The sequence below is a fragment of the Nomascus leucogenys genome, chromosome X, assembly GCF_006542625.1.
Source record: "Nomascus leucogenys isolate Asia chromosome X, Asia_NLE_v1, whole genome shotgun sequence".
Lineage (NCBI taxonomy): Eukaryota > Metazoa > Chordata > Mammalia > Primates > Hylobatidae > Nomascus > Nomascus leucogenys.
Genome location: NC_044406.1, coordinates 105,267,798 through 105,286,306, shown reverse-complemented (window position 1 = coordinate 105,286,306; position 18,509 = coordinate 105,267,798). Strand labels below are relative to the sequence as shown.

At 43.0% G+C, this 18,509-nt stretch overlaps 1 pseudogene; it reads right to left on the bottom strand.

Moving 5' to 3' along the window:
• Positions 1–15,572: 15,572 nt before the first annotated feature.
• Positions 15,573–18,509, bottom strand: part of LOC100595037 — a 35,003-nt pseudogene continuing 32,066 nt past the window's right edge.

Here is an 18,509-nt window from a genome sequence, read left to right as displayed (position 1 = left end):
TTTGTGGGCTGTTGGACAAAGGACTCAGTTCTTCACAAGGTGTTGGCTAGAGGCTTCCCTTGATTCCTTGCCATGTGGGCCACCCCATAGAGCATCTCACAACGTGGCAGCAGGCTTCATCAGCATGAACGAGTGAGAGTGCTGGCAGGATGGAAGTCACAGTCTTTTGCAACCTAATTACAGAACTGACATCCCACAACTTTTGTCATATTCTATTCATTAGAAATAAGTCACTAAGTCCAGCCCACAGTCAGGGGGAGGGGGATGACACAAGGGCATGAATACCAGAAGACAGAGTTCATTGAGGGTCATCTTTCAAAGCTGCTAGTAAAAGCAGAGGATGGCGGGGCATGGCAGCTCACACCTGTAATCCCAGCACTTTGGGAGGCCAAGACAGGTGGGTCACTTGAGATCAGGAGTTCGAGACCAGCCTGGCCAACATGGTGAAACCCCGTCTCTACTAAAAATACAAAAATTAGCTGCGTGGTGGCAAGCAGTAATCCCAGCTACTTGGGAGGCTGAGGCAGGAGAATTGCTTGAACCTGGGAGGTGGAGGTTGCAGTGAGCCGAGATCACGCCACTGCACTCCAGCCTGGGTGACAGAGTAAGACTTCACCTCAAAAAAAAAAATTAAAATAAAAGCAGAGGATGTTAGTAAAATAATTCTAGTTGTGCGGGTACTTCAACTATATCTGTAACATTTTCTTGCTTAAGTTATGGGTATTTATGCACATGGGTATTTATAATGGTTTTTATATACCATTTGCAGGTCTGAAATATTTCCTAATTAAAAAAAAAGAGAAAAAATTAAAGTTCAGTGGACCTAATCTCTGAATCTGTTGAAGATAGTTGTTCAGAGAAGGGGAAGGGTCCAGGGATTTGAGGGTTGGTAGCCTTGTTTCTACTTTTAGTTAAGGCTTCCTAGGTGCTCTCTGGTTAGCATCAATGCCTTCTCCCATATTATGCAATAGCATATCTCATAGTCTGTCTTACATTAATATTATTTTTATATATATGTGTGTGTGTGTGTGTACTGTCGTGTGTGTGTGTGTGTGTGTGTGTGTGTATCTATCACCCTCCTAGAGATTGTCAGGTTCTGGAAGGTTCACACCTTATAGAATTTTATTTGTCTTTCTATCCTATATCACCTAGCACTGTGCTTTATACATAGTAGGTGTTCAGTAAATGCTTGCTAAAGTTAAGTGGACTTAATGCTTCCCCGCCCCATTTTGGCACTTGCGTTAACATTTTAAAATGTATTATATCCTAGTATGTGTTATGACCATAACTACAGGGTGAAATAAAAGACAGATATCCCTTTGTCATCATTATTAAACAGACAGAGCAAGAAAAAATAATTAGTTGCCCATATAATGTGGTGAAGTACTCCAAAATCCTCTCCCAAATAATATGTTCCCCACCACTGGAGCCTATTTTTCCTTTATTGTAGAATTCTTTCTTTAGGTTAAGGCATTCTTTCCAGGAGCTCTCTGCTAAACTACAAATAATCTTCAAATGAAACTATATCAACTTCAGTGCATGAGACCTTAGTACCATACTTCTTAATTTTTTTTGGTGGGGGGAGGATACCGATCTCTTTGAGAATTGAAAGCATTCTTTGAATACCCCCACTCCGAATGCATAACGTTTTACTTTCAAGTGATGATTCATGAACTTTCTAGAGGAACTTCTTTTGCTTAAAAAGATTGAGTTGTGACCTTGAGGGAACAAATACCCACACTTGGATATTTTACGGTTGAGGGACCATAGGGGAGGAATAGTGATTGGGAAGTGGGAGCATTGCCTAGAGAGAATTAGGTGGGGTGTTTCTTTTTTCTTTTTTTTTTTTTTTTTTTTTGAGATGGAGTCTGCTCTGTCGCCCAGGGTGGAGTGCAGTGGCGCGATTTCAGCTCACTGCAACCTCTGCCTCCCAGGTTCATGCCATTCACCTGCCTCAGCCTCCTGAGTAGCTGGGACTACAGGCAACTGCCACCACGCCCGGCTAATTTTTCTTTTTATATTTTTAGTAGAGATGGGGTTTCACTGTGTTAGCCAGGATGGTCTCGATTTCCTGAACTCGTGATCCACACGCCTCGGCCTCCCAAAGTGTTGGGATTACAGGCATGAGCCACCGCGTCTGGCCTAAAAGTGGGGAATTTCAACACGAAAAGGACCCAGGCAGCCCTAAAGTAGCAATCATGACTCAAAGTGCATGCTTGGATTTTTTTTTTAAATCTTGATATTAGAAGGACAACAGAAATTATAGTAGTTGTAGTTGCTGAAAATTTCATTTTCCGAAACTTTAGGAAGTTCTGGGTGAGGTCGGAAACCCTAGGCATCATTATTCATGCCCAGAAATGGTGTTAATCATGTACATACTCAGAATGCAGAGTTTCCTCACAATATTAATATGCTTTATGATTGCACTACTCATGATCCATGTAGCAGAATAAAATCCATCACTGTAGGATAAACTGTTAATAGCTGTTGAGGGGAAATAAAGATGACAGCTGTGTACTTGTTCTGTACAACATAGAGTGGCATCTTCCCCATTTCCAAAATAGTAATTCCAAACTTTAAGCAGAAAATTCAGTTTAACTAAGTAGACCTGGAACAAATGCCAAATATAGTACATGGCCCCAATTACCATTGCCATATTCTGTTTCTCTTTCGGAAGAAAACACATCTGGGGCTCCACTACAGATTTCTTCTTAAGAATTGATATAGTAACCGGCCGGGCATGGTGGCTCATGCCTGTAATCCCAGCACTTTGGGAGGCCAAGGTGGGTGGATCACCTGAGGTCAGGAGTTCAAGACCAGCATGGCCAACATGGTGAAATCCCATCTCTACTAAAAATACAAAAAAAAAATTAGCCAGGTGTGGTGGCGGGCACCTGTAATCCCAGCTACTTGGGAGGCTGAGGCAGGAGAATTGCTTGAACCCGGGAAGTGGAGGTTGCAGTGAGCTGAGATCGCTCCATTGCACTCCAGCCTGGGCGACAAAAGCGAAACTCAGTCTCGAAAAAAGAAAATAAAGAATTGATATAGTAACCTTACCTTCTTCTCTTGTGAAAGAGAAATCTTTCAACAAACACCCTACCTCCTGCTTGCCCCTTGGGCCCAGAGCACAGAGCATGTCATTTTGGGAGGGTTGCTGGCCCACACTGTTTCTCTTTGCAATTACTTTAATCCCAAATAATCCCTTGACTTCTTTGAACTTCTCAGAAGAGAAACTGAAAAGTGTGCAGGAACATATATGTAACCACATTGTTTCATACTACACTTATTACTTCAAGTCCATTTTCTTCACAAAGTGAAGCCTTTGCAGAATTCATAAAGGAGGGCCTGAAATAAGCCCTGAAAGGGTTTTAAAGTTCTTAAAAGTTCACAGTCTGGTGCAGTGGCTCATGCCTGTAATCCCAGCACTTTGGGAGGCTGAAGTGGGAGGATCACTTAAAGCCAAGAGTTGGAGACCAGCCTGGGCAACATAGCGAGACCCCATCTCTACAAAAAAATTAAAAAATAGCCAGGCATGGTGGTACAAGCCTGTGGTCCAAGCTACTCAGGAGGCTGAGGCAGGAGAATCCCTTGAGCCCAGGAAGTCAAGGCTGCAGTGAACCATGATTGCACTACTGCACTCCAGCCTTGGCAACAGAGTGAGACCCAAGTCTCGAGAAAAAAAAGTTCACAGAAATAAGATTTACCAAATGTTCAAAAATAATTATGGTGAATCACAATCGTGAAGAAACAGTTTTCTGTCTTTATTACAAAGTTATTTTTGAAGTGTTTCTTCATGAATCATACAAAATAACTGATTGCAATATATATTGTCATCTTCATAACTACTTCTGAGAGAGAAAAACTCTAGTTAAAAAAAGGAAACCAATATTTTAATTGAAAAATATTTTCTGGGCTGGACGCAGTGGCTCATGCCTGTAATCCCAGCACTTTGGGAGGCCGAGGCGGGCGGATCACGAGGTCAGGAGATGGAGACCATCCTGGCTAACACAGTGAAACCCCATCTCTACTAAAAATACAAAAAATTAGCCAGGCGTGGTGGCAGGCGCCTGTAGTCCCAGCTACTCGGGAGGCTGAGGCAGGAGAATGGCATGAACCCGGGAGGCAGAGCTTGCAGTGAGCCGAGATCTCGCCACTGCACTCCAGCCTGGGCGACAGAACGAGACTCCGTCTCAAAAAAAAAAAAGGAAAAATACTTTCTGCACAGTAAAATAAATGACACAGTAATGAAAGAAACAATATACTTCCCAAATGTAGATTATGTCATTATTAAATAATTCTCTTCTTAAATTTTGATTCAATTTTAATCCATAGTAAAGCTGTAAGTTATTTTGGTAAAGTGGCAAGCCCTTCTAGATTATTCACTTCAAGGATCAGAGCAGCATTATGTCTTTGTTCTTGAAAGTGGAATTTTTTTTTTTTTTAAAGATAGAGACATATTAATGATAGAGCTATGAATTCTCTGTCCAGAATGGATTCTATTCAGAGTGATGCGTGGTACATTAAATACTTTCACAGGCATTAACATCACATATCATTACTTTGTTTAAAAAACAAATGTGGCCAGGCGCGGTGGTTCACACCTGTAATCCCAGCACTTTAGGAGACCAAGGCAGGCAGATCACGAGGTCAAGAGATCGAGACCATCCTGGCCAACATTGTGAAACCCGTCTCTACTACAAACACAAAAATTAGCTGGGCGTGGTGGCGGGCACCTGTAGTCCCAGCTACTTGGGAGGCTGAGGCAGGAGAATTGCTTGAACCGGGGAAGCACAGGTTGCAGTGAGCCCAGATCATGCCACTGTAGTCCAGCCTGGCAACAGAGAGAGACTCCATCTCAGAAAAAACAAAAATTTTTTAGTCAGGTCTTTCTGCTGCTATCACTATCATGAATATCAGGTGTCTGGTTGTACTGACATTCATATTCCCGGGACACAATGTTTTGAATTGAGTGGAGGGCATTCAGTGCTTATAAAACTCCGCTGAGATGTTACCACTACTAGATCCCTCCCCACAATGACAGTTGACTTTTCTAAGGGCACCCATCAAGTTGTATTATAAGATAAATCATATGTGTATATTTTTCATAAGACTGTGAACTTACTGAGGGAAGGATCTTTTTTTTTTTTTTTTTTGAGACAAGAGTCGCCAGGATGGAGTGTAGTTGCGTAATCAAGGCTCACTGCAGCCTCTGCCTCTTGGGCTCAAGCAATTCTCCTGCCTCAGCCTCCCAAGTAGTTGGGATTACAGGTTTGCCACCATGCCTGACTAATTTTTGCATTTTTTTTAGAGACAGGGGTTTTGCTATGTTGCTCAGGCTGGTCTTGAACTCCTGAGCTCAAGCAATCTGCCTGTCTCCACCTGCCAAAGTGTTGAGATTAAGGCATGTGTGACGGCACCCAGCCCCTTTTTTAAATCTTTAGTATTACTAACACAGTGCCTCAAACATAGTAATAATGATAAATGTAATGATGATAACCATAATAACCTGTACTGAACACTTTCTATATACCAGGCCCTATTTCTAAGTATATTACATGATTAACTCAATTAATCTCACAACGATCTTAGGAGGGAAATACTGTTTAATCTACATTTTACAAATGAGGAAACAGAGGTACCCACTGGTTGAGTAACTTGTCCAAGGCTATACAGCTAAATAAATTGCACAGCCAGGACTTGAACCCAAGCAGTCCAGCTCCAGAGTAATGCTCTTAACCTCTAAAGGTATGCTCTGCTGCCTAGAGTATGTATTCAATAATTATCATGGCAAATATTTGTTTATTTGACTATTCTCCAAACACATGTTGTAACTTAAACATGTAAATGAATGTAGTCCTTCAAAGATGTTGCCCTGACCGGGTGCGGTGGCTCACGCCTGTAATCCCAGCATTTTGGGAGGCAGAGGCGGGCGGATCATGAGGTCAGGAGATTGAGACCATCCTGGCTAACACGGTGAAGCCCCATCTCTACTAAAAATACAAAAAATTAGCTACTCTGGAGGCTGAGGGAGGAGAATGGTGTGAACCCGGGAGGCAGAGCTTGCAGTGAGCCGAGATCGCGCCACTGCACTCCAGCCTGGGCGACAGAGCGAGACTCCGTCTCAAACACAGCAAAACAAAACAAAACCAAAAAAAAAAAAAAACAGCAACAAAAAAAAACAAAGATGTTGCCCTGGGAAGCTACTATTGTTCAGAACCTTTTGTAATTCCTTCTTTGGAGACTGGCTTCTCAGAGCCAGTCTATGAATCAGAGAAGAAAAGTGGTCAATATATTATGATCATAACTCATTTTTAAATAAGCTAGATGAATACCTTATGTGCCCAACTTGTTTCTGAATAACACCTGTTTTCCAAAAATCATTCTCCATTAAAAGAATGAAAATTTGCTGTTGTTGAAAATGGTCCAAAAATGTGATGCAGTGATATTTTTCAATCAACTAACAAACATTTACTGAGCAACTACTCCTGTACCTGCTTGGCCCCAGGGGTACAAAAACCACACAAGACATCCTCCCTATCTTCAGGGAGCACTCAGCCAGGTGAAGGAGAGAGATAATCCATATGACAAGTGTTTTGACTGATGCAAGCACAGGAGCCCAGAAGAGGGGCATCAAACCCAGCTTTAGGAGTGAGGGCCAGCTTCCTGAAAGAAGGAAGTAATGTCTAATTTTAGTCCCAAAAGACAAGCAGTTGTTGCCACACCAATAGAACAAAGGCATGGACTCTCATGGTGGCTACATTAAAGGGGAGATTATATCTTTGAGTGGGTACACCTTATTATGTTTGTTGTTAAAAGATAATAATCACTTTATTTTGTAGTCATACCTGGTACTCAAGTTGTTTTTGCCTTAAAACTGAAAATATTTGTAGAAGGTGGTTTAAAAGCTACATGAGTTTTAAGTATGTTTGAGTGTTGTTTGCTTTTGTTACTAAACCAGTTACATAAGTTTCCCTAAAGAATTTTGCTGAAGGAGTAAACAGAAAACAAAATGATACATTAAGAAGTTAATTATATCAGAATCTACCACAGTGGGTTAATAGGTCTAGTATATAGCAGGCACATGATGACCATTTGTTTGAAAAACTAAAGGAGTAACTCCTTAGTACTGATTCTCCATATATTTTTTTTTGAGATGCAGTTTTGCTCTTGTTGCCCAGGCTGGAGTGCAATGGCACGATCTCGGCTCACTGCAACCTCCACCTCCCGGGTTCAAGTGATTCTCCTACCTCGGTCTCCTAAGTAGCTGGGATTACAGGCATTTGCTACCACCCGACTAATTTTTGTATTTTTAGTAGAGACAGGGTTTTACCCCATTGGCCAGTCTGGTCCCAATCTCCTGACGTCACGTGATCCACCTGCCTCGGCCTCCCAAAGTGCTGAGATTACAGGTGTGAGCCACCGCGCCCAGCCTAATTCTCCATAATTTAAACAAGCAGCTTGTTTCCTTCACTCCTGTGAGCCAAAGTAGGCCAGGATAACCACACACTGGGAGAGAAATGACTGCTCTGGCAGTGGCTCATGCTTTTCTCAATATATCGATTTGAAGGACAGTAACTTTGAGCCATGAGGGGTGGGAGATATGATAACCCAAGAAAGGGATGCCCTATGTTTTTGTAGTTTACCTGCCTTTAAAAATCAAATGACCCTGGGATCACACAAAACCGTCCTTCGAGGAAAAGTCTCGGGAGGTAGGTAAGTGTTGTTCAACATGGGTGGGGTTAAGTGCTTAGATACAATGAGCGATGGTGGGCAGTGTTCTATTCTAGTTGCATGCAGAGACAAGAGTTTGAAGGCTCTCTTCTCTGTAATCTTCATCCTCTAAGTGGCCTGATGCTAACTCTGTAAAATTGTTATAGAGAGCAAGAAGTAGAACTCATAACAAGGAAGCCTAGAGGTCCTAGAGCCTGTCCTAGAGGGTTAGGAAAGGTCTGAGGCATGAGATACTGTATGGGAAGATAGCCGTTTCTGGGATTTGAGAGTGAAATAACCCTGGGTAGGAGGATACACTGGGCACTTGGGAAAAAGAATGCCTGCTAAAGCAAAGGGTGCCAAAGATAAACTTGACCTGATTGTCTAGAGCCGAGCCCAGTGAGTTTAAAGAGTAGGGGACAAGAGATAATAGGAAGGAAAAGAATTTTCCTGCTCTATCTGCCTTCCTACCATTTATTGACTCATTTGCACATGAAATATTTAAAGAATCGTGACAGGGAGCTGAAGGAGCTACAGAAAAGAAGGAGCTACAGAAAAGAGTTTCTGCCCTCAAGTAATTTGTAATCCTGAGGGACTCTGATGCTGTACTGAAGTTATGTCTTGTTGCTAAGACATAAAACAGTCAGCGAAATAATACCATGTCCTTCCCCAGATCCGCCCCACCCCCTCCCCAACACTACCCTTAAAGGCTGTTCATCCTACACACTCTTAATTATTTCAGACTCATGAAAATCCACAGGTATTGATTTTACAAAGAATGCAGCAATATTCTTTCAAATGATTTCCCTACGTGTTCCCAGTGCACAGAGAAATAAAAAGTTAAATTTATATTCACATGTTCAATCACTTACCTATTATATAAAGCAGGGCTGTTCAAATATGTTTTTCCTTCTTAGCAGTTGAACTTCTTTTCAAACAAATTTTACAGAGAATAGCCACATGTAAAATATGAAAACAGAGCAATTCTGACTAACATAGAGTGGGGGTAAAAACTTTGACTTCTCAGCTCTTTTTTCATCCATTTTCTAATGAGACCCATGAAATACCTCTGTCAGTGTGTCAGGGTGGCTGTAACAAAATACTTGCGACTAGGTGGCCTATAAACAACAGAATTTTATATTTCACAGTTCTGGAAGCTGGCAAGTCCACGACCAAGGCAATAGCAGATTGGTGTCTGGTGAGGGCTTGCTTCCTGGTTCACAGATGGCAACTTGTCACTGTGTCCTCACATGGTAGAAGGGGTGAGCTAGCTTCCTGAGGCCTCTTTTATGAGGGCACCAATCCCATTCAAGAGGGCTCTGCCTGCATGATCTAATCACCTCCCAAAGTTTCACCTCCTAATACCATCACCCTGGGAGTTAGAATATCAGCATATGAATTTTTAGAGGACATGAACACTCAGTCCATTGCAACTGCATTCTGCAGAATGCAGTTCAGAAAGCATCAGTGTAAAATATTTTGTGTACAATCATTGATTTATCAAGTTAGCAGAAAACAAAGTGGAAACCTTAAAAAAAACTCTGCTGCTCTGGGTTACATTTAAGTATATTTATACCACATAGTCAACCTTCAAGTTTCCATCCAAAAAAAAGTGGAAGCAATAGCATGTGAAATCCAAAAGTCAATAGTATTGAGCCCTGGAAAGCATGGTATTATGTTCTGGGGCTGCAGAGCAGATTTACATTTCCCTTTGAGCTCAGATTAGGCCAGTGATTCTCAACCTCAGCACTACTGACATTTAAGGCCTGATAACTCTTTGTTGTGTGAAGCTGTCCTATGCCTTGTAGTGATGTTTAGCAGTAGCATCCCTGGCCTCCACCCACGACATGTGACAACCCCCTCCCCAAATTGTGACAACTGAAATTGTCTCCAGGTATTGTCAAATGTCCTCTAGAAGGCAAAATTGTCTCTAGTTGAGAACCATTGATAAAAATATGTGCCTGACTGGGTACACAAACATATCTGTTGTTTCAGGTGCCATATATGATGCAGGGGGCATTTAAATGATGATGAGGATAATTTATACTCAGATAATAAAAAGTTGCCCATATTAGGTGTTAGAGCTGATAATGGTCTCATCGCACCAAAAATAAGTCAGTTTTAACATCCTTCAGCTTGGTTCCATGCAGAAGTCACTGTCAGCTATGCTGGGGCAATCAGAAGTTTGCCTCCAGGACTAATATCTCCTTTATTGATCCCACGTTGGTACCTAAAATATATTACTTCCTCTGGTTTTCTGGGAAAGGCAACATTCTAAGCCATCATAATTTGTGAACAACGAACTATAATTACTTTTTTCCATTTTTAAAAATTGTAGTAAAATACATATAACAAAATTTACCACCTTAACTATTTTAAGTGTGTAGTTCAATGGTATTCGCTACATTTATAATGTGCAACCATCACCACCCTCCATCTCTAGAATTCTTTTCATCTTGTAAAACTGGAATTTTATATCCATTATCAACTTTATTTATTTATTTATTTATTTATTTATTTATTTATTTATTGAGACAGAGTTTCACTCTCGTTGCCCAGGTTGGAGTGCAGTGGCATGATCTCTGCTCACCGCAACCTCCGCTTCTGGGGTTCAAGCAGTTCTCCTGCTTCAGCCTCCTGAGTAGCTGGGATTACAAGTGCCTGCCACCATGCCTAGCTAATTTTTGTATTTTTAGTAGAGACGGGGTTTCACCATGCTGGCCAGGCTGGTCTCGAATTCCTGACATCAGGTGATTCACCCACCTCAGCCTCGAAAAGTGCAGGGATTACAGGCGTGAGCCACCGCATCTGACCACCCATTATCAACCTTAAAGAAAGATACCAGGAGGCCAGGTGTGGTGGCTTGCGCCTGTAATCCCAGCAGTTTGGAAGGCAGAGGCGGGCTGATCACGAGGTCAGGAGATTGAGACCATCCTGGCCAACATGATGAAACCCTGTCTCTACTAAAATACAGAAAAATTAGCTGGGCATGGTGGTGGGCGCCTGTAGTTCCAGCTACTCGGGAGGCTGAGGCAGGAGAATCGCTTGAACCCGGGAGGTGGAGGTTGAAGAGCCGAGATCTCGCCATTGCACTCCAGCCTGGGTAACAAGAGCAAAACTCCGTCTCAAAAAATAAAAATAAATAAAAAATAAAAGGTACCAGGAAAAAAATATCCTAATTTGAGGCATTTATTTAGTAGTAAGCAAACAGGATTATAATCTGGGGTGCACAGCTATGGCAAGCTACAGATGCATCTGAAGAAGGGAGGGGAAGGGGGACCAGGCATGGTGGCTCATACCTGTAATCCCAGCACTTTGGGAGGCCGAGGCGGGCGGATCACGAGGTCAGGAAATGGAGACCATCCTGGCTAACACGGTGAAACCCCGTCTCTAATAAAAATACAAAAAAAAAAAAAAAAATTAGCTGAGTGTGGTGGCGGGCGCCTGTAGTCCCAGCTGTCGGGAGGCTGAGGCAGGAGAATGGCGTGAACCTGGGAGGCGGAGCTTGCAGTGAGAGGAGATCGCGCCACTGCATTCCAGCCTGGGTGACAGAGAGGCTCCATCTCAAAAAAAAAAAAAAAAAAAAAAAAAGGCCGGGCGCAGTGGCTCACGCCTGTAATCCCAGCACTTTGGGAGGCCGAGGCAGGAGGATCACGAGGTCAGGAGATCGAGACCACGGTGAAACCCCGTCTCTACTAAAAATACAAAAAAATTAGCCAGGCCCGGTGGCGGGCGCCTGTAGTCCCAGCTGCTCGGGAGGCTGAGGCAGGAGAACGGCGTGAACCTGGGAGGCGGAGCTTGCAGTGAGCCGAGATCGCGCCACTGCACCCCAGCCTGGGCGACAGAGAGACTCCATCTCAAAAAAAAATAAAATAAAATAAAGGGAGGGGAAGTGGAAGCTTTATTGGAGAAAATAATTTTACATAAGCTGTTGGAAACGAAGTTCATTTGTTCAGGAGGTTCAAAATCAGAGTTGGCATCAGTTCATTGATGGAGATGCTGTGCTAGCCAAGTGTTCTTTCCAGACCATCTTATCTGAATTGCTGCAGTCCTATAAAAGGAATATCTTGTGGGGTTATTTTAGAAGGTCCTTGAGACACAGTCTTTATCTCATACATGCAGGCATGAACTCTCCTCCTTCCTGCTTTCCTGGCTCCAATTCGTTTGGGTTTGACAAAAGTGAATTTATCCTGGTATCTGCAACATTTAAACCATTAAACATTAACTCCCCATTGCCCCTTTCCTCTGGCCCATGGGAACCACCATTCTACTTTCTCTATTATTTTGACTACTCTATGCATCTTACACAAGTGGAATCATATAGTCTTTTTGTGACTGGTTTATTTCACTTAGCATAATATCCTCAAGGTTAATCCATGCTGTAGCATATATCAGAATTTCCTTCTTTTTAAAGTTTAATAATATTCGATTGTATGTATATACCACATTTTGCTATCCATTCATCTTGGGTTGCTTCCATATTTTAGCTATTATGAATAATGATGCTATGAACACGGGCATACAAATCTCTTTTTGAGACTCTTAGAGAAAATAATTGAATTGCTTTCTTTTCTGTTTTGAGACAAGGTCCCCCTCCGTCACATAGGCTGGAATGCAGTGGCATGATCGCAGCTCACTGCAGCCTCAACTTCCCGGGCTCAAGCGACCCTCCCACCTCAGCCTCCTAAATAGCTGGGAACTACAGGCATGTGCCACCATGCCCCACTAATTTTTGTATTTCTTTTTGTAGAGATGGGGTCCCACTATGTTGCCCAGGCTGTTCTTGAACCCTGGGGCTCAAGCGATCCACCCTCCTCAGCCTCCCAACATGCTAGGATTACAGGTGTGAGCCACCACGCCCAGCCTGCATTGCTTTCAGTTCTTTTGAGTATATACCCAGAAGTGGAAGTGCTGGATCATATAGTATTATTTCTTTTTCTTCAGATCATATAATATTATGTCTTCTTCTTCTTCTTCTCTTCTTCTTCTTCTTTTCTTCTTTTCTTCTTCTTCTTCTTTCTTCTTTCTCCTCCTCCTCCTTCTCCTTCTCCTTCTTCTTCTTCTCCTCCTCCTTCTCCTTTTCCTCCTTCTTCTCTTCTCCCCCTTCTCCCCCTCCCCCTTCCTTCTCCTTCCTCCTTCTTCCCTTTTATTTTTGAGATGGAGTCTTGCTCTGTTGCCCAGGTTGGAGTGCAGTGGCATTATCTCAGCTCACTGCAACCTCCACTTCCTGGGATCAAGCTATTCTCCTGCCTCGGCCTCCTGAGTAGCTGGGACTACAGGTGCACGCCACCACACCCAGCTAACTTTTGTATTTTTAGTAGAGACAGGGTTTCACCATGTTGGCCAGGCTGGTCTCAAATCCCTGACATCAGGTGATCCACCCACCTTGGCCTCCCAAAGTGTTGGGATTACAGGCGTGAGCCACCATGCCTGGCCTCATAAAGTATTTTTGTTTTTAATTTTTTGAGGAACCATCATACTGTGTTCCATAGCAGCTGTATGATTTTACATTCCCACCAATAGTGCACAGTGGTTCAAATTTCTCCACATCCTCACAAACACTTCTATTTTCTGTTTTTTTTTATAGTAGCCATCCTAATGGATGTGAAGTGGTATCTCATTGTGTTTTTGACTTGTATTTCTCTAATGATTAGTAATGTTGAGCATCTTTCCTTGTGCTTTTTGGCCATTTGTATATCTTTGGAGAAATGTCTATTCAAGTCCTTTGCCCATTTTTGAATTGGCTTGTTTGTTTTGTTTTTGTTGTGCTTGAGTTTTAGGAGTTCTCCACATGTATTCTGGATATGAATCTCTTATCAGATATATGATTTGCAAATATTTTCTCCCATTCTGTAAGTTAGCTTTTTACTTTGCTGATATTCTTTCTTTCTTCTTCTTCTTCCTCCTCCTCCTTCTTCTTCTTTTTCCTCTTCTTCTCTTCTCTCCTTCTCCTCCTCCTCCTCCTCCTTCTTCTTCTTCCTCTTCCTCTTCTTTTTTTGAGACAGGGTCTCACTTTGTTGCCCAGGTGAGAGTGCAGTGGCATGATCATGGGTCACAGCAGCCTTAGCCTCCCAGGCTGAAGTGATCCTCCCATCTCAGCCTCCCAAGTACCTGGGGCTACATGGGTGAACCACCACACCCAGTTAATTTTTAATTTTTTTTTTTGTAGAGATGAGGTCTCACTATGTTGCCCAGGCTGGTCTCAAACTCCTGAGCTCAGCGGGGTGCGGTGGCTCATGCCTGTAATCCCAGCACTTTGGGAGGCTGAGGCAGGCGGATCACGAGGTCAGGAGATCGAGACCATCCTGGCTAACATGGTGAAAACCCGTCTCTACTAAAAATACAAAAAATGTAGCTGGGTGTGGTGGCGGGTGCCTGTGGTCCCAGCTGCTCGGGAGGCTGAGGCAGGAGAATGGCATAAACCCAGGAGGCAGAGCTTGCAGTGAGCCAAGATCACGCCACTGCACTCCAGCCTGGGCGACAGAGTGAGACTCTGTCTCACAACAAACAAACAAACAAACATCACCTGAGCTCCAGTGATCCTTCTGCCTCAGCCTCCCAAAGTGCTAGGATGACAGGCATGAGCCACAACACACAGCCTGATACTATTTTTTAAATTATTATTGTGTTTTAGAGACAGGGTTGCCTTATGTTGCCCAGGCTGGCCTCAAACTCCTGGACCGATCCTCTTGCTTTAGTCCCAAGTAGGTGGTATCAGAGACACATGCCATTGTACCTAGCTGATACTATCCTTCAATGTACAAAATTTTTAAAATATTCATGAAGTCCAATGTGTTCATTTTTTTTGTTGTTGCCTGTGCCTTTGGTGTCATATCCAATAAATCATTGCCAAATCCAATGTCATGAAGTTTTGCCCTATGTTTTCTTTTAAGAATTTTGTAGTTTTAGGGCTTCTATTTATGTATTTAATTCATTTTTAGTTAATCTTTGTATATGGTGTTAGGTAAGGGTCCAACTTCATTCTTTTAACGTGTAGATGGATATACGGTTTTCTTAGCATCATTTGTTGAAAAGACTGTCCTCTCCCCATTGAATAGTTCTTGGCACCCTTGTCAAAAATCATTTGACTATATATGTGACAGTTTCTTTCTGGGCTCTCTATTCTATTCCATTGGTCAATATGTCTGTCTTTTGCAGTACCACAGTTTTTACTGTAGCTATGTAGTAAGTTTTGAAATCAGGAAGTATTAGTCCTCTAGCTTTGTTCTGCCATGATTGCTTTTTCTAATCAGAAGAAACAGCTTCGTGTTTTCCATTTGCATAATCTTATCATAGACCCGTACAAGAAAAAGGTACCATTTGTGCCTAAATTTCTTTTTATGAAAATGCAGCTAACATATCATGAAGTACTCAAAATAAATCAGTCACATTAGAAAATATATATATACACATATATATACCTATATATATGTGTATATATGTATATATACATATATATATACACACACATATATACGTATATATACACACATATATATACATATATACACACACATATATACGTATATATATACACACACACATATATATATACACGTATATATACACACATTTTATATATATATATATATATATTTTTTTTTTTTGAGACAGAGTCTTGCTCTTGTTGCCCAGGCTGGAGTTCAGTGACATGATCTTGGCTCACTGCAACCTCTGCCTCTTAGGTTCAAGTGATTCTCCTGCCTCAGCCTCCTGAGTGGCTGGGACTACAGGCCTGCACCACCATGCCTGGCTAATTTTGTATTTTTAGTAGAGATGAGTTTTCACCATGTTGGCCATGGTTGGTCTCGAACTCCTGACCTCAGGTGATTCTCCTGCCTCAGCATCCCAAAGTGCTGGGATTACAGGCATGAGGCACTATGTCCAGCCCTTTCTAATGCCTTGTCTTGCACAGGTGGCCCTGAACCTGGAGGGGGAGGGGCTCAGCGTTTCTTCATCTCTGACTTCACAGACACCCCTGAGATGCTGCCCAGCAAGAGGGATGGACCCAGTGTAATGGAATGTCAGTGCACGGATGGAGAGTTGGGTGTCGTTAAACAGCCATTCAAACCCCTTCCCGGGGGCAGCCTGGAGGTGCTCTCACCGCTGTCTGCACCCAACAGCACGAGCTGCTCAGCCTTACTATTGCTTCTTTTATTAACTGTGAAAAATCCCAGAAATTTTTTCTTCTCTTTATCTGTCTCATCATTGCCAAGTGATGATTTTCTAAAGGTTTCTCTTCTGTTGTCTCACGAGTAGAGCTCCTTTATGTCAAGCTCATTCAGGGACTTCGACAGCTCCAGCTCCTCCCTGGCAATGTTGTCCCTGAGGAGAACCATGTGCTCTGGGCTGACCTCACACTTTGCACAAATGGCTGGGAGAATATTCTGGAGAGGAACCTCAGGGCTCACACGCACAACAGCTTTTTGTGTCCGCAATTCACGACCAAACACACAGATTTCTCAGGCACCTTAGAGGGACCAGGCTTAATTTTTTCTTCAGGAACTTTTTCTTTCAGAAACACAGTATGCACATTCAGGGTCCCAATCAAAGTATTTGGCTTAAAACTCAAAGGTTGTTGGGTTTCTGAAGACCAAATTTCAAGGGCGTGGTGGGATGGATTCAGGTGGTTCTGAAGGCAAAGTTCAACTAGTAGGTCCGTTATTGCATGGCTCCCATTGAGCATGCTCCTCTTCTCTAGCTCGCTGGGCAGGACCATGGTGACGTCCATGATGGTGGCCCTCAGCGCCTCCTTCATGCGGACCAGGTTCTGCTGCGACCTGAGGGCCCCGTCGTTGGGGTCTTCTGGTGGCTGTGCACTTGCAGAGTGGCAGCCTTTCCAGGAGGCTGGGGAGCACGGGCCTTCATCTTCTTCCTCCTCTCCTCCCAGGCACACCTGGGGTCTCAAGAGCCCCCATCGGCATACACTCAGCTCTCCATGACGTGAGGTGGGTGTCTGCAGTCACACCAGCTGCTCTTTTAGGCCCAGAGGAAGGATTACATGGGATAAAGTGTGCACATTTCTTTTGGTGGTGCCTGGCTCTGGTAAGCAATCGATCCATACTATTCAGACTTGTTCACTTGCTTTTGGTGCGTAGTTCCCTGCACAACTATGCCGCTAGAGTCCTGGCCCCTTGAAAAGAACTCAAAGCAGAAACAAGAGCCAAACACCCGTCATTGCGCTCTGGCAGGTATACATCTCACCTGAGCTGGGCCAAAGTGGTGCGGGGCAGCGGGTTGTGGGGCTGTTTTTGGGAGTGGGAGAGTCATGCATCCAAAGTCCTTTTCTCCAGCCAGTGTGCTGCAGTACCCGTGATTGCTTTTCAAGATAAACCTTTGCGGAAAAACAGTCCCAAGGAAAAGGGACAAAGCACCTTGTGGTTTTGACAGGACGATGGGAAGAAATACTCTTGGAAGCTGTTGCTGAGATGGATAGATCTAAGTGCTCGGAGGATGATGATGAAGAAATTAATAAAAGGAAATACTATATATTGAGCATCTACTATGTGTCAGATGTTTTCATATATCCTCACAACAAACTCTGGGAAGCAGGTAATATTATCCTCATTTTTCCTGGTAACATTCTCCTCATTTTTCCTGGTAATATTCTAAGAATTAGCTAGATGAAGTAATTTGCTTGTACAGCTAGTAAGTGACAACTGAACCCATGTCATTAAGATTCTAAGGCCTGTCACCATACTTCCTTGATAATGGAACTACCTGAATAAATGTATCAAGCAGGGTCTAATCAGAAGAAAGAAATCACATGAGCTATTTGATCAAAGACAATTTAATATAAATAATTATTAACTAGGTTTATAGTTGTTAACTAAGTAGCTTAAAGGGTAAAAAGATAACTTTTTACCCAGCACAGGTAAGACTGTGCTGTCCAATACAATAGCTACATGCAGCGTTTGAGTGCTTGAAATACAGCTAGTACAACTGATGAACTGAATTTTAATTTTTATTTAATTTTAATTCATTTAAATTTATATTTAGAAACCATTAGTTGGTACTTCCACTTCTAGCCAGTATGAAATAATAGAGACTGAATTTACCCTCACATTTGAAATGACTGAATATTGGATCAAATATATGAAATGGTTTCCAATACGCTGGACAGCAGACAAGAAGAGCAGTGATTCCCTGAGAGAAGAGAAATAAGTGAGGTGAGCTCTAGGATTGTCCAGATTACTGACTGAAGAGAGTCTCCTGGCTGTGGCACAGGGAGGGGGAGGTAGAGCCAGGAGGACTCCCTGAGTTGAAGAGACAGGACTGAGAGTTCGGGGAGCTCAAAGCAGCTAGACTGCAGGGAAGAATACCAGAAAGGAGAGAAGTACACAGACGGAGAACTCTAGAGAGCTTTGGTGGGTCACCTTCAAGTACTGATAGGTGTGTACATGTGAGGAAACTACCAGAAGCCAAGGAAAGGACTATACAAGAGGACTAAAAGGAACAGTACCCCGCCGGGCGTGGTGGCTCACGCCTGTAATCTCAGCACTTTGGGAGGCTGAGGCAGGCGGATCACAAGGTCAGGAGATCGAGACCATCCTGGCTAACACGGTGAAACACCATCTCTACTAAAAATACAAAAAATTAGCTGGGCATGGTGGCGGGCACCTGTAGTCCCAGCTAATCGGGAGGCTGAGGCAGGAGAATGGTGTGAACCCAGGAGGCGGAACTTGCAGTGAGGCGACATTGCACCATTGCACTCCTGCCTGGGTGACAGAGCAAGACTCCATCTCAAAAAAAAAAAAAAAAAAAGGAACAGTACCCAACATATACACAGAACCTGAAAT